Source organism: Tamandua tetradactyla, chromosome 7, assembly GCF_023851605.1.
Source record: "Tamandua tetradactyla isolate mTamTet1 chromosome 7, mTamTet1.pri, whole genome shotgun sequence".
NCBI classification, from domain to species: domain Eukaryota; kingdom Metazoa; phylum Chordata; class Mammalia; order Pilosa; family Myrmecophagidae; genus Tamandua; species Tamandua tetradactyla.
The window spans coordinates 56,835,105-56,851,450 of record NC_135333.1 but is presented as its reverse complement, the minus strand read 5'-3'; the positions used below and the strand labels follow the sequence as shown (position 1 = coordinate 56,851,450).

Here is a 16,346-nt window from a genome sequence, read left to right as displayed (position 1 = left end):
TGAGGTACCCACAGCTCCAGTGCCCAAAAGGCCATTTGTGGTTTGCGTACCTCTTCCTAGTGCCCCACTTAATATGAGCTCCGACTCTCCAAAGTCCACCCAGAGTCACACTCCTAACATCTGTCTCCATGCAAAGAGCCTGCCTTGGTCTTGGAGAGGTAAGGGAGCCAAGCGAATATTTGATTAAAGCAAATCACACTAGGGTGGGATTCCCAGGAGACTCATGATTCCATGTGGTAGAAAAGTTGGAGCTTGTTAACACAAATGGTCTAGAGAGAAAGTATGAGGGAAATGGTCCCCTCCACTCTAGAGTCTTTCTAGGAACAAACAGCAGGTCATCTTTCCTGAACAAACAGCATCTAGGATGCATTTGTCATCTTATTTCTGGACCATTGTGAGCCCTTTGCTTAGATACAGGGTAGATAAACTGAATTATCCTAAAACAAATGATGGAGAGGAGGGTTTTCCGTTTCAAGCCTTGACAGAGGAAGTAGCAAATTTAAAACCACAGCGTTCTTTATCATACTGTTCAGAAATGCTATCAAGTCTGTGACAGGTAGATAAACAGGTAGAAAAATAGATGGGGAGGTATAGAGAAAGAGAAGAAGATCGATAGAAAAGAGATGGATGGATGGGTGGATTATAGAAAGGAACAAAAAAGACAAAGCTAGGTAAACGGAGTGCTACTTAACTACATGTTATTTTTTCCCTTCCCGCATTCTTCTTGCGTCTTTGACCAGCTATCAAAAAATTGCATCATTGGTCCCAGGCACAGGGAGACTTAAATGAACTCCATGTTCATTCCATGACATTCTTTTAAGAAATTTTAATTAAGCAGTTTTTGCACGTGTCAAGTACTATTAAGTACTATAACTATTAAGATAAAAGTGATAAAACTCCAAAAGACATTATCTCCTCCCTTCCCAAAGAAACTCCCAATCTGTGGATGCTGGTTCCGGTAAGGATGATGGGAACAGCAACCTCAGAAAATAAACTGTGCATGATCAAACTGTATAATGGCTGAACACTCCTGCTGGCTAATTATCAGGTGTTTTAAAAAAGAAAACAAATATTTTCACAGAAGTCTCATTAAAAGAGATATAGATATCAAGTTTTTAGTCTGGTGCCTGGCAGGTAGTATGCCCTTGCAAAGTTTGCTGTTATCATGGTGGTAAGATAGCATGAACTCTACAAGAGGCCATCATTCACTCATTCATTCATTCACTTAAATATTTCCTGAATGCCTGCTGAGTGCAGGTTCTGAAACAGGAGTTAGAACAATGGACAAGACTGACATGTCTCTGCCCTCAAGGAGCTTATATTGTAACAGAAAGGCATGTTCAAGTACTCCCACTGATTTTTAAAAGGATACCAGAGGAGAAAATCATGAAAATAAGAACTCTTGAAATCTAGAACCCACTGACTTCAAGAGAAGAATTGGTGTCATAAAAATCTCGTGACTGTCGTTTGTCCTCTTAAATTTTCAAATGAAACCATTAGCTTTCGCCTGATTATCTTATGTGACAATAGACTTTTTCTGTGGTGTAAAGTTTTCTGAACAGAACCCTAGAAGAAATGCCCATTCCACTCTTCCTTTTCTCCTTTTTATACAAAACAGCTTCATTACTGCTAGCACCATTTAAGCGCAGAATAGTTAGAAGCGTGGAGGGTGGTTTGACGCTTACACGTGTAACTCTCTTTCTTTGGGGTTTCATTTTCCTGGTCAGGTAGTCGAGGATGGTTTTAGAGCTAAGAGTCTCTATAACTGACATGAAAATCTCACAGTGATGCTAAATCTCCAACCCCACCAGATGCACGGATAAAAACGTTCTCTCTCTTCTCCCCATCTTTGGCAATTAACGCAGACCATGGGAGGGGACCCCTTCTCACTGGAGATGCAGTGCGAAAGCAGATGCCTCCCCACGTTCTTGCCAGGACTTGATATCTGATCCCCTCTTCCAGTCTGCAGCGGAAGTTACTGGAGTAAACCCTAACAGGGAATTGTAAAAGTACTCCCCACCTCCCCAAAAAAGTTAATTCTCTTAGTGTTTTGCATTAAGAGAAAGGAATCTGTGTATTAGCACAGCTAGGCCACAGTTTTCAACCTTCTTCTCTCCCTCAGTTCATTGTTGAGGGAAGGAATAGCTCACAGAGAATTTCCCTGTGAAAGAAGCTGAATAGAGACCCTGTCAGACCCTCCCAGCATCTTTTGCAATTCAGCATTAAGGGAGTATGAGAACATTCCTAGAATCTGGTAAATAAGTTGACTCAGGATGCTTAAGAGACAATAAGCAAATTGTGAAAACCTTTGATTTGCCGCAATTCCCTGAAACAGTGCTATAACCATGTCCAAGGGTGGGCCTGGGTTATACTTGTAGTTTATCTAATAACAGTGTAACATCTTACTGACACTTGTTCTGCCTGCTCCCAAATAATTCTGTGCACCTAGCTATTTACATAAGTACACCAAACGTGTAAACAAGTAGAAAAGCTTCAGCTCCTTCTGCAGACATTGAATGCAGGGGTTGCTGAGTAAATACAATTTCCAACTCAGTTGTAATTACTGCAATTATTATTATTTAATAATTATCATTTTCACATTCCCCTCCTAGGCTGTAGTCTCCAAGGGACTGTCTCGCTCTCGATCATTTACCATTCAATAAACATTTGCTGAATGAAGAAATGGGTCTGGATTTGGAGGCTCCGGTTGGCTCAAGGAAGCGTCTCTTGTTAAACTGTTCACATGCTGGAGGTGGAGCCCTTGGGGGATGATCAGGGGGTTGCAAAGCACCTGAGGCAGAGCTGCAGCCCAGGCCAAGGTAGCCCAAGCAGAGAGCCCTGAGGTGTGCTGGTGGGGGTGTGGGTGGGGTGTGTTTCCGATGGCCAGGCCATTGATGACTTTGTTTGCCATACTCATTCTGTTGTACAAATTCTTATCTAGGAATGCCTTCTGAGAAAAGAGATAAAACAAAATCGAGTGACTATATCTAAGAGATATAAAATGGAGTCTAGAAGCTTTCAGGAAGTTTCTCTTATGTACCTCTCAGCCAGATATCACAAAATGTCAAGGTCTACAAAACCAAAAGCAGCAGTGTTTCTGAGGATATCTGATGGCCATGGAATGACTACAAGATAAAGAAATCAGTAAACTAACTCGAAGGACATTTGGGAAGTCCTAAATATCCACTAGTCATAATTCTTTACAGACAAATTCTATGTAATCTTCTTTTTCTTTAAAACCCTTGCTTGGAAACCCCAAGAGGGGGCACACTGTGGGTTGCTACCTGACTCTGTACTCTCCTAATTGCAATTCTAAAATCCCAAATAAACATTTTTGCTGCTTTGCAACTCAGTCTGTAAGTTCTCCATTGACCTGTCCATTCTCCTGTAAACACAATTCAAAATTCATCCTGTTTTGAGGGATTGTCAAGGAACAAAGTGTTCCACATTTTGGAATTCTCCAGATTGCTTACATATTTAAACAACAAATTTTGTTCCAACAAATGTCTGGAATTTTCATCATTTTGCTGAGTTTTTTTTTTGGTTTTTTTTTAAACAGCTACGTTGGAGCTCACCTACTCCTTGTGTGTGTGTGTGTGTGTATGTGCTGTATGGCAGGGGTCATATTTCTTTTTTTTTCCATGTGAGTATTCACTTATCCCAGCACCGTTTGTTGAATTTTTGTTTGGTTGGCTTTTGTCTATTTGCTTGTTTGTTTGGGAGGTGCGTGGGCTGAGAATTGAACCCAGGCCTCCTGCATGGCAGGAAAGAATTCTACCACTGAACTACCCTTGCACCCTCCACCTACCACTTTTTAAAGATTTAGCGTCATCTTGATGACTTACATTGATTAGTGCTTTATGGTTTGCAGAATGCCTTAATTTAGATCAGTGGTTTATAACTTCCCCCCCTAGAGTCCTGTGGTGGGAGTATTGAGCAGGGAAATGGGGTGAAGCAAGGGGCAGTGGGGACATCAGAGCGTGCTGGGCTTAACCTCTCCGGTGATCTCATGTCTGCCTTACAGACTGGGATTTCTTGAATGCTGTTTGAACAAAGAATTCTGCTGTTTCCTATCTGCTTGCAAGCATCAGTCTTGAGAATGATTCTTTTTGGTAAGTTGGGGACATTACTGCTTTCCTCATTTTGCAGAAACAGAAACTGATTCAGGAAGGTTACATTGACTTGTCAAGTAGCTAAACCAAAACATTTATTAAGCACCTGCTTTGTGCCAGGTCCTATTTTAGGAACTTCATATTCTGATTTCATTTTAACATTTTTAAGCATCAGTAATCATACTCAGCTAGTTCACAACAAAATTAGACTAAAAGCATGCCATTTCTCTTCAAACCCAGTGTTACTATGTTACTCTACTTCTACAAAATAATACTCATTAAGAACTTGAGAGAGAATATTTACATATATTATCTCATTTCACTGTCTTGCACTTGTGTTGTAATACAACGATGCCCGTGAATTTAGAGGAGGTCTGTGAGTCCCTCAGTCCCAACCTTGGGCAGTGTTGGAGGTGGTCCACTGGGTTTCTGGTTTTGCCTTTTACGTCTGAAATAAATTGTTCCTGGACCCATTTAGAGACTTAAGGTTTCACTCTGCACTGATCTTAAGACCAGATCCAGCATGCACTCACATCCCTACAAAAGACAAATCCAACTCTGAAGGCATTGGTGACTGATCAGGTTTGATTGATGTGGTCTTAGGAAGAAAAAGTAGAAAGTTACACTGGACCCCACAAGGCATCACCACCTAAAATCATTTTTACACATTCCTATTCTTTCTTGGAATTTATTTTTGGAAACAGCTATGTTACCTATCCCCCCTCTCACAGATAACCATCACTTTCTCCTAAATGCCCTCAGTTGCCATAAACAATTCACTTCTTGTCTGAAGACTACACTGTGTTTTCAGTGAAATAAAACCAAGGTGCTTACCAGAATCCTGCCCAGAGCTTGACACAGAGCCAGCACATAACAACGTGGTTAAACAAACTGAGAATGAATGAATGAATGAATGAGTGAAATTTGTTTCTAAATTATAGTCAGTGAAGCCATTCAATAAGGATTAGGACAGTACCTTAGTCATCTCTGCATTCCCAATACTTGGCACCATGTACATCCCAAATGTGTTAGTGAATGAAAAAATGTATAAATAGTCAAGGACTGAATGGCAGGTGGACATCGCAGAGTAGAGGCACCTTCTGAGTTCCTGGACTCTTGAGTGGGTGATTACGGTGATTACTCTGCAGGCCAGTGAGGATTTAGTATGCTAGATGAACACGAAGTTTTACATTGTATTTAGCTGGGGTGAATGGCTGCATTAAGCCACTAGTTTTCAGGATATTTTGTTCAATCTCTTCTTTAATGGATGATAAAACCTTAATTGTTCAACTAAGTGCAAGGCCAAGTTATACTTGAATCCCAAAGTTCCCTTATTTCAAAATACTCACAAAGCCTTCCTAAGATATGTGTAGTCTATGTATGGGAAGGAGGAAGGAAGTACCGTCTTGTTGCCATTTTTAATTTACTGAAATTGCTCATAAGTTGTTCACAATGCTGAGAAATTACAAGTGCTATAAATAGAAGCTTCTGTGATCTTGAGTTGATTAAGATGGTCATTTTTACATTTTAATTTTTATAGTAAATATTTATTTATATTTTATATATATTTTTCAAGTTTTACATCTTGAAATAAAACTCAGAAGCAGTTAAGTTGGGCTTAAATGCATAAGGATGGTTTACACAAATTAGTGACCATAACCAAAACAACAACACAAAGACTAAGAAAAATCCATATTATCATGTTGCCCTTATCTGCTACTGACCTTTTCTTTGCTGAATCTGTCATGCATCAAGTTATGCTGAAATCCACTCATGTGACTGGTGGGTCTCAGGGATTGGGAGCACACCACTAACCCACAGTTACCAAGAATGACCCCCCTGTCAGGGAAGCCTGAAGGAGCAGATGTGTTTAGTGTTTGAGTCCTTCCCTGACCCTCAAGCTCCAGGGATGACATGACCATGGCTTCAGTGAATAGCCCCCACCAGTCCTTACCACCTTGTACAGTGCCCTATCTTGCAGAGCACCCATTGCTCACTAAGAAGATTGAGGTAGGGTGAGAGGTTAAGTTAGCATAGGTGCTGGTATCTGCCCCAGGTTTGTCAGCCATACACATGGAGACCACAGGAGCATGAGTGGAGAGAGATGTCCTAGTTGCTATATATTTAATTTTATTTATCTCTTGACAATGTAAATCACTTCTTTGTGCAAAAAGTTACAAAATATTATTTTGAACCATTTTTGTCCAGAATTCCATGGTGGCAATCATTTCTTTCTAGAGGATTCTTGCTCATCGTAGGAAACCAGGACCATTGCGACCAAGCCAAGATGTTTCTCTATCCATTTATAAATTGATGCTGGAAATAAATAGGGAACATTAGTTGGAACTGCTAGTTTGTTCAGGCTTATCTTCTTTGTGGAGGGTAATGAATGGTGCTTTAAATGAACAGTGGAGAGCAATTGATGATTCAATAATTTTAAGTTAAAAAAAGCTTTATTGAAAAACAAACAGTACGGCAGCAGAATTTTTGTCTTCTGTTAAATAGCAGATTGAGGTTCTGTCACTGTCCATGTGTTCAAGGAAATCCAGCTCTAGTTCTGGGAAAGAGGGCTACCATTTTCTTTTCTTTTCTTAAATTGTGAGGTGAGTCTTTGTCTTAAAGAATGTACTATAGGGACATAAAATTCTTTCAAAGAATTTTTAAAGTTCTATTTCTAGTCTGTTGAGACTTGATGCATCTTTCTGGATGTTTGCTTGTCTGGTTAACACATCTGGGAAGTTCGGCATCATTCTCAAGGATCCTGGAAGTGTCTGTGGTTCTCAAACTCTCTGAAGATCTGAGCAGCTGTGCCTTGAACCAGAGACTCCTGGAACATGAGTTTACACTGGCTGTCTCAAGAGCTTCATGTGAGCTGATCATTTTGAAACAGTATTTTATGATCACATATAAAGTTACATCATTTTCATAGATGTGTGCTAGTTTTTTATTTGTTGGAAGAAAAGCATCTGACAACCATCAAAGAGGGAAGTGATTACAATTGGCATTTCAGACATTCAGCAATAATTTTGAAAAGGAATTTTGATTTTGGCTTTGGTTCTGGTTTTTAGTTGTACCTTACAATTTCCCCTGAGATAAGATACTTGTTACCCCACTGCCAGGTCAAACAGGTGGGAAAAAAACCACACTCTTCTTTCTCTAGAGAAAGGAAGAATCGAATGTAATGGTGCAGTGATTCAGATGTAGGGCAATCCACATCAGCTCTGGTTTGCACAATGACCATTCTGTCCTTTCCATAGAGACTCAAGAAATAAGGTGAAAGCTCAAAACCATACCCCTGAAAAAGTCCCTGTAGGGCTCAGGAATGGCCAATAGCTTTCTGCTTTTGATTTGTTTGAAATTACGTGTGCTAGTGCTGATTGATTAACCAAGGCTGTTTGAAGCACTGTGGGAGGCATTTATCTGAGCCTCATAGTAAGTGCTCAAAAAAGATGTGTTGAACATCGACTGAATGTCAGCCATGGACTGGAGAAGGAAGGGGTATCACACGTGTCACAGGGCTGCCTCACTGTGGTAGGCTGGCTACAGGGGTGGCGTCCTAAAGAAGAGGAAGTTAAGAGTGATAGATAATGTTCGGTGTGTCGTCTTGTGGACACCCGTACTGGGAAGAAAAGACGTAACCTCTTAAGGAAGCCAAAATTTTTGTTCCTTATTATTCCCAAGACAAAGATGTATGTTAGATCTATCTCCCAACAGTCAAAGTCTGACCAGATCTCAGACTTCTGTACATGTGAGTCATTTGTTAAAGAATTCTATGTCACTTTGACGATGTGCATGGACACTTTTTAAAATAATGCATGTCCTTTGGCCCTCCCACTGCCACCCTACATATCTAATTCTAGTAATTTAACCTAAGGAAATAATTAAGGAGGTGGGCAAAGACTCAGCTACAGTGATTTTACAGCAGGATTTCTTGGTTTCCAGTCATAGAATCCATGCAAACTAATGCAGGTTCAGAGAGATAGGCAAGCATAAGGCAGAGTTTGTTAACCTCAGCATCACTGATGGTTGGGACTGGATAATTCTTTGTGGTGGGGGCTGTCTTGTGCATTGTAGGAGGTTTAGGAGCATCCTGGCCCCTACCCACTAGGTCCCAGTAGCACATGCCCTACCCCAAGTCACGAATTGTCTTCAGACACTGACAAATGTCCTCAGTTGAGGATAACTGCTGTAAAGGTTTAAAGATGCATGGGAATCCAAATAATGATAAAAATAGTAATAATCAGGCCTCAAGAGTGCCGGAGCTCAGGCAGCTTGGGGAAACCAACCCTCTCATTCCCATCTCTCTCTCCTGGGTCCCTCTTTCTGAGTCTATGCTCCTTTAAAAGTGAAACATGGACAAAGGGCAATAAAGGACATCCCACCCCACCTTTCCCTAACCTTTACACCACAGGAAGCAGCTGCTTGGTTCAGTTATTGAGAGAAACCACCTCAGAAGCCTTAGGTGAGTGGCAGCTGAAGGAAGGTCCCCAGCCTGCTCCTGGGGTCAGGAGTCCCCTCTGGCCCAGGCAGTCAACCTTGGAGATATGTAGAGATCCCCAAATCTCAGTGGCAATATTTCTTACTGAAACAAGTTTTCCCTGCTTCCTGGACCACTTGGCAGGTTTCGATCAGATGCTAGGCATTGTGATCGTGCCTTACGTAGTGTAGGATGTCCTTATATTCCTACGTATATTCTTTAGATTTGCCTGGAATTTCATTAAGCTACTTGGAAACAGTTTGGTGCTTTTGGGTCTTGCTTTTAAGGTGTGTCAGGTGGGACTAGAACGGTATTTAGTATAGATCTAAAGATCTTCTGGGGGGTACTCTACCTAGTGCTTTGTGGAGTTTGAGATTTTCCAGAATAACTGGAGGGAACTGCTAGTATTCTTGGCCTTGTGTGAGCCCCAGCTATCACTCCTCTTATCCTTTCAGGTGGTTCTTTTGGTGGCCTTGGCATCTCCCTCATCTGTATGTGCTGAGCATCACTCTCCTGAATATTCACAGGGACCCTCAGCAACTTCTCTGTGCAAAACTTTCCTTGACAGTATCTCCCCTGTGAACTCTAGCCATCCTGTTTTTTATTCCCAGCTTTGTTTCCTCAGCTCAGGGAGTCAGCTGGTCTCTGCCTGGGTTCCCCTCCCTGCACTTTGACCTTTGAAAACCTCTCAAGATGCTATACTGGGGTCTGCCTTGTTTATGTCCCATCTCTAAGAAATCACATTCCTTCCTTGCTTGATGTTCAACATCTTACAAAGCATTTTTTCATATATTTTGTCTGGTGTTTTAGTTGTTCTAGGTGGGAGGAGATTAAATCTGGTTCCTATTACCTTATCTTGTTCAGAAGCAATGTCCCACAATATGATCTTTTTTTTTAGTTTTAACTTTTTTTATTGTATAGTATAACATATATACAAAGCAAAAAAACAAAAAAGCCATAGCTTTCAAAGCACTCTGCAACAAGTAGTTTCAGGACAGATGCCAGGGTTTGTCATGGGCTACCATATGATCTTCAGATTTTTCCTTCTAGCTGATCCGTAATATAGAAGGCTAGAGGGCTTAAATATTTTTTTATCATCACCATCGACTTTTTTCCTTCTTTTTATGTGAAAAATAACATATATAAAAACGCAAAGCACCACAATTCATTGTAGAACATATTTCAGAGTTTGGCATGGGTTACAATTCCACAATTTTAGGTTTTTACTTCCAGGTATTTTAAAAAAGTGGAGACTAAAAGAGATACCAATTTAATGATTCAGCATTCATATTTATTTGTTAAATCCTATCTTCTCTGTGTAACTCCACCATCACTTTGATCTTTCCATCCCTTTCTTTTGGGGTGTTTGGGCTATGGTCATTCTAAATTTTTCATATTGGAAGGGTTTATTTCTAATATGGGGTAGGGAGATGGAACTGCCTGATGTTCTGGAGAGGCTGGGCTAGATTTCAGGACTTATCTGGACCAGGGACCCATCTGGAGGTTGTAGGTTTCTGGAAAGTTATTCTAGTGCATGAAACTTTCCACAATATGATTTTTTAAAAAACTTATCTTATTTATTAAACATACCAACATACAAACACAAACATTCTTACCATATGATCATTCCATTCTACATATATAATCAGTAACTCACAATATCACCACATAGTTGTATATTCATCATGATCATTTCTTAGAACATTTGTATCAATTCAGAAACAGAAATAAAAAGAAAACAGAAAAAAATTCATACATACCATATCCCTTACCCCTCTCTTTCATTGATCACTAGCATTTCAATCTGCCAAATTTGTTTTAGCATTTGTTCCCCCTATTGTTTATTTATTTTTAACCCATATATTTCACTCATCTTTCAATATGGTAGATAAAAGGAGCATCAGACACAAGGTTTTCACAACCACACAATCACATTGTGAAAGCTATATCATTATACAATTATCTTCAAGAAACATAGCTACTGGAACACAGCTCTACATTTTCAGGCAGTTCCCTCCAGTCTCTCCATTACACCTTAACTAAAAAGGTGATATCTATATTATGCATAAAGAATAACTCCAGGATAACCTCTCAACCCTGTTTGGAATCTCTCAGCCATTGACACTTTATTTTGTCTCATTTTGCTCTTCCCCCTTTTAGTCAAAAAGGTTTTCTCAATCTCTTGATGCTAAGTCCCAGCTCATTCTAGGATTTCTGTCCCATGTTGCCAGGAAGGTCCACATCCCTGGGAGTCAAGTCCCACTTAGACAGGGGGAGGGAGGTGAGTTTGCTTGTCATGTTGGCTGAGAGGGAGAGGCCACATCTGAGCAACAGAAGAGGTTCTCTTAGGGGTAACTTTTAGACCTAATCTTAAGCAGACTTAGCCTATCCTTTGCTTAAGTTAAGTTTCATATGAACAAACCCCAAGATTAAGGGCTCAGCCTATTGCTTTGGTTGTCACCATTGCTTGTGAAAATATCAAGAATTCTCCACTTGGGGAAGTTGAATTTTTTCCCTTTCTCACCATTCCCCTAAGGGGACTTTGCAAATACTTTTTCATCACAATATGATTTTTATAATAAAAAACTGAAAACAATCTAATAAATCTGTGAAAGAGGGCCTTGTATAAATAGGATAGTGTTAAGATGAAATTCCATGCATCATTAACAATGATTTTGAAATTTATTGATATGTAACTCTGTCCATATTCTATTTCTAAATACAAAAGCAGAAAGTAAGTGGATGATTTTATTTTTAATTATATATGCATGCAAATATAGTCATACACAAATATTATATATTATATATGCACATAACTATGCATACACCCATGTGCATATGCATATTAGTGTTTACTTTTATATATTCCTTTCTATATACTTAAGTTTATACACACATATATCATATGCCATGATTCCTACAGAAATGCTCTCTAGAGTTGATAGATGTGTTTCTTCTTTTTGTTAATGTATATTTCCCAGTTTTCCATAATAAACAAGTATTACTTTCATAATAATAAAATATAAACACATTATTTTAAATTTAAAACATTACTGTGTTAGTGAATATTCAGTAACACTACAGTACTATATTCTTTTAGTGAAAATCAAGAAAAAAATTCTCATTTTTAGTTTTATGCTTATTGGATATCTTGAATGAATTAATAAAACATGTTTCTAAAATGAAACAGTTAAAAATTAAATTAAGTACTATAATAATTAATAAAGCATTGATAAACTCTCACTGGGTTTCTAATATTTCAAAAATAACTTTTCTTGAACTTTTTAAAATTGCGAAATATAACATATACAAAAACACAAATTTCCTAGTACATTTTAACAAACATAGAACAGATTTTAAAGTTTGCTATGGATTACAGTTCCACAGCAAAAATATCTTTTTATGTGGCTATGTATTCATTACCATTAACTAAAGATCTTTATTAAGATTAGCTGTTAGAACATGTTTAGACTTTCTTCTGTAGCCTTTCATTAAAATTAAAGATATGAGTGAAGAACAAACATAAAATATAATATGATGCTGAAACACAGCTGCAGGTAATCTAAGTTAGCAATTTTGAAAGAGAAAACCAATATAAATAATAGAGCGGAAGGATAAGGGAGCAGGGTCGTTGTGAGGAGTTTAAAGAACCCTAATACTGAACCCTTATTCTGAGTGAATAAGTCTTCCAATTCTCTCTGTTTAGTGGTCCTAGCTGATATTTTCTCATCAAACAATTAAACAAATTATTGCGGTTATTCCTATGTTCATTCCCAGCAATTGTATTTTTTTCATCTGTGGTAGTTTGATGCTGTGTGGATCCCAGAAAATCATGTTTTTAAGTGTAATCTGTCCTGTGGGTGTGGAGTCACTGAAAGTAGGACCTTTTGGTGGGTAGGATCTTAATTTGTGACCCAGCTCATTCAGGTGGGTCTTAAATCCACTTATTACAGTCCTCCATAAGAGAATGAAATTCAGACCCAGGGTAAAGACAGAAGCTGAGAGAGCGAGCCACAGAAGCAGAGAGGCAGCCACTGAAGCCAGTCGCTGGAAGAACTAAAACCCAGAAGAGAAGGGAGGAACAAGCAGACACTGCCATGTGCCTTGCCGTATGGCAGAGGAGTTTGTCTTCAGAAAAAGGTATTGTCTTGATGATGCCTTGATTTGGACATTTTCACAGCCTCAGAACTGTAAGCTTGTAAACTAATTAATTCCCATTGTGAAAAGCCAGCCTATTTCTGGTATCCCGCATTTTGACAGCTTTAGCAAACTAAAACGTCATCATTCCCTCGGAACTGCAGAGGATGTGGACAAGCGTGTGTGTGCATGCAAACACATCCACATCCAGCCACCCACTCACACACATGTATTCACACCCACCTGTGAACAAACACACACCTCTTGCACACATCCCACAGTCATACACTCATATACATACAACACTCATACATACACACACCCCCTAAACACACACACACACGATATCTGAAGACTAGACACCCCCATCTGGCCTCTGACAATGATCACGATCAAGACTAAGCTTTCTACATCCTGCTGAGAGAACATCATCCCAACGGTGATTTTACCGATGTTCCCAAAATAGCATGCTCCAGCTGTGCAAAGAGGAGTACTTAAGGTACTTACCACGAAGCAGATTATATCAGGATTGTGCTCTGAACTGGGGAGGAAAGGTTGTGCTTTGACACAACAATTGCAGATTTCACTGTTAACGCTGGGTGTCAAGCTTTGGGGTCTGGGGTGGCAGTCCTGGCTTTCATTTGGAGTAAGTTATCTCATCTCTCTGGACCTTTGTTTCCTAATTTCTACAAAGTTAATTATTTTCCTCATCGATGGCCAAGACTGACCAAAAAAATCAATATAAATGCAAACTTTTGAATATATATAGATACTCAAGATGGTGCTGCACCTTATGGAAGACGAAAAGGAAATATCACCTCTCATGAAGAATATAATAGTGTCACCTATTAAGGGGAAAAGCTTAATTCATAAGAAACAAATGGGAACATTTGGACTTAAAACAGAGTTCAAGGGCAAGGCACATGGGTATGGGATTGCATGTTTTTTGTGTGAACCTGTGCAAAAGCAGTTTGAAAAAGAGAGAGATTGGTAACAGGGGAAAGACTGAGAGTCCTTATGAAAGAGAGAAAACTTGAACAGACCTCGAGATCCATTTTTAAATCCTTCATTTCTTTGAAAATATAATCACATGACAAAAAACCTTGAAAGCTTGGGGAAAAAAAACCACTCACGTCAACATCCGTTCCCTAGATTCATTGCAGTTTTATTTATAATAGCATAAAAAAGGAACAGCTCGAATGCCCATATAGGAAAATGATAAACAAACTGCAGCATATTCATGTAGTAGAATATTAACTCCTTAGCACTGAAAAGAACTGAGCTACTGATACATGCAACAAAAGGAATTAATTTTAAACACATTCTGTTGAATGAAGTCAGACCCAAAAAAGGGCATACGTATGGTCCCATTTATATGATGTGTAAGAACTGGCAAAAACTAATCCATGGGGGCAAGAATTGAAATAATAGTTTCCTCTGGCAGAGGAGGGCAATTGCCTGGAAAGGGGCATGAGGGAACTTTCTAGTGCTGATGCTCTATATCTTGATGGGCCATTGTGTACACAAGTATGCATTTGTCAAAACTCATACGACTATACACTTAAGGGCTGGATATATTCTATACAATTATGAGTAAAAAAATGAAGTATATTTCTCTAAAACTTTATTACCCAATGAAATTATTTCATTGTAGGGTTTCACTTGGAATATATATATATATATATATATATATATATATATAGTACATACATATTACATATATTATATATATGTATGTATATATACATTACATAAAATCAACCCAAGGAAAATCATGAATCTTGGTTAATATTCCTCTACATATTACTCCCAGTCAAGCATTTTCCATGTATAAATTCTCTGATCCTCACAACAACTTTATGAGACAAACAATACTATTATCCCTCTCCCCCTTTTTTTTCAAAGAAGGAAACTCTGGCTCAGAAAGGTTAAATAATTTGCCTGAATTCGCAGCTAGCCAGCAGAGAAGTTGGGCTCACGGATTTAACTGGAATGGGAATGAGGAAAAGAGAAGGTGTGGGGAGGGTAGTGGACAAGAGGAAACGAAAAGAATTAAGGACTTTATTGGGGTAGGGTGAACTCAGAGGGGCATTGGGTACCACCAAGCAAGTTCAACATCCTTATTTAGAGGTAATGAAACCGAGGCCTGGGAAGAGTAAAGTGGCTTCCCCAAGTCACACACCTAATTAGGGGTAGATCTGAGACAAGAAGGCACATTTAAAAAATCCCAGCTCAGGGATTTTCTGCTGCATCCAAAAAATTGAATTGAATTTCTCTTCACATCATGTTCAATTTTGTAATCTAGCCCCAAGGGGTTAGGTCTTACTAGTATTATACAATTCAGCTATTGGAAGTAGCCAAGAGGTCCTATGGCTCCTGGCCCCAAATTCTAGCGGTATTACATTTAAACCATCCCATCCAGATGAAAATCTTTACCCCTTTTTAAAGGCTTCCAGATGTATCATAACTGGATTTCTTAATTTATTTACCAGAGCAAAAGAGCAGAATTTGGAATACAGCTTAATAAGCACAAGCCATTAATGATGTCCCAAGAGATAGACAAACCCAAACCCCGAACATCCAAAGCATTTTAATTCAGAATGCAGTGCACCGAGGCTCTAGGGATTATTTTTATCAAAGCCGACTCTATGAATATGAATCATATTTTTCATGCCGACATTTTTTACTAGAAGAGGAAATATTACACAGGATTTAACATGGGAACAAGTAGCAGAATTTAGGAACTATAAATGGACAGTGGAATAAAGGTGAACAGATATTTCATCCTTTCCCCACAAAACTCCAAAAAACATCTTGTGGCCTCTCTTTTTCTTCCCACAGTCCTCATTTCTTTCCTCTCCCAGCTTTTCTCAAGAAAAAAGATGCCCAATCCACACTTGAATGTCCTTTGGGCGTCCCTCCAAAATTAAGTTCCAGATGGGTGATCACTCCAGAGTCTGCAGCTGGTTCCAGGTCCACAGCTGCTTTGGCAAAGGGAAAGCTGCTTGTTGAGGTTGAGCCACCCTGGGGATGACAGAGTGAAGGAGCAATTGCTGCTCATTGTCTAGAAACTTTGATTTGGATCCATCCCCTTCATGACAGAAAACACTGACTCTGCCATAGTAAGGGTCACACATTCCAAGAAAAATCACTTTGCCACTTATGCAGCAGTTCAACTTATGATGAAAAAGCCTCAGCATGTGCTAACCTCAGCACCACATAAACTAAAATTGGAAAGATACAGAGAAGATTAGCATGACCCCTGCATAAGGATGACACACAAATTTGTGAAGCATTCCATACTTTTTAAATGTTAATGAATCAACAGTATGTATTAAATAAAATCTTTTTAAACAGAAAAAAAAAAGCCTCGGCATATAAAAACAGAGAGTAGTTATACTAGGGAATGATCCATTGCCCCTGGAGAAGAGCCCAAAATGGGCTGTGTCGCTTTAAAGCCAGAGGACATACCTGTTTCGAGCAGAAATGTCCCAGTGACTTATGTAGGCTTCATCATGAACAGTCTTCCTCTATTTGGGCAGGGCATTGGAGACTAGGAATGGTATAAATAGAATTTCGAGAAGGGAATCTTGCCTGCTTATTAGATCAGAAAAATTACT

General features: G+C 39.1%; 1 non-coding gene across 1 annotated transcript; it reads left to right on the top strand.

Annotated features, from left to right (window-relative positions):
• Positions 1-15,926: 15,926 nt before the first annotated feature.
• Positions 15,927-16,033, top strand: LOC143642942 (U6 spliceosomal RNA). The gene has a single exon (XR_013156000.1). It is a non-coding gene; the product is annotated as a U6 spliceosomal RNA (small nuclear RNA).
• The last annotated feature ends 313 nt before the right edge of the window (positions 16,034-16,346 follow it).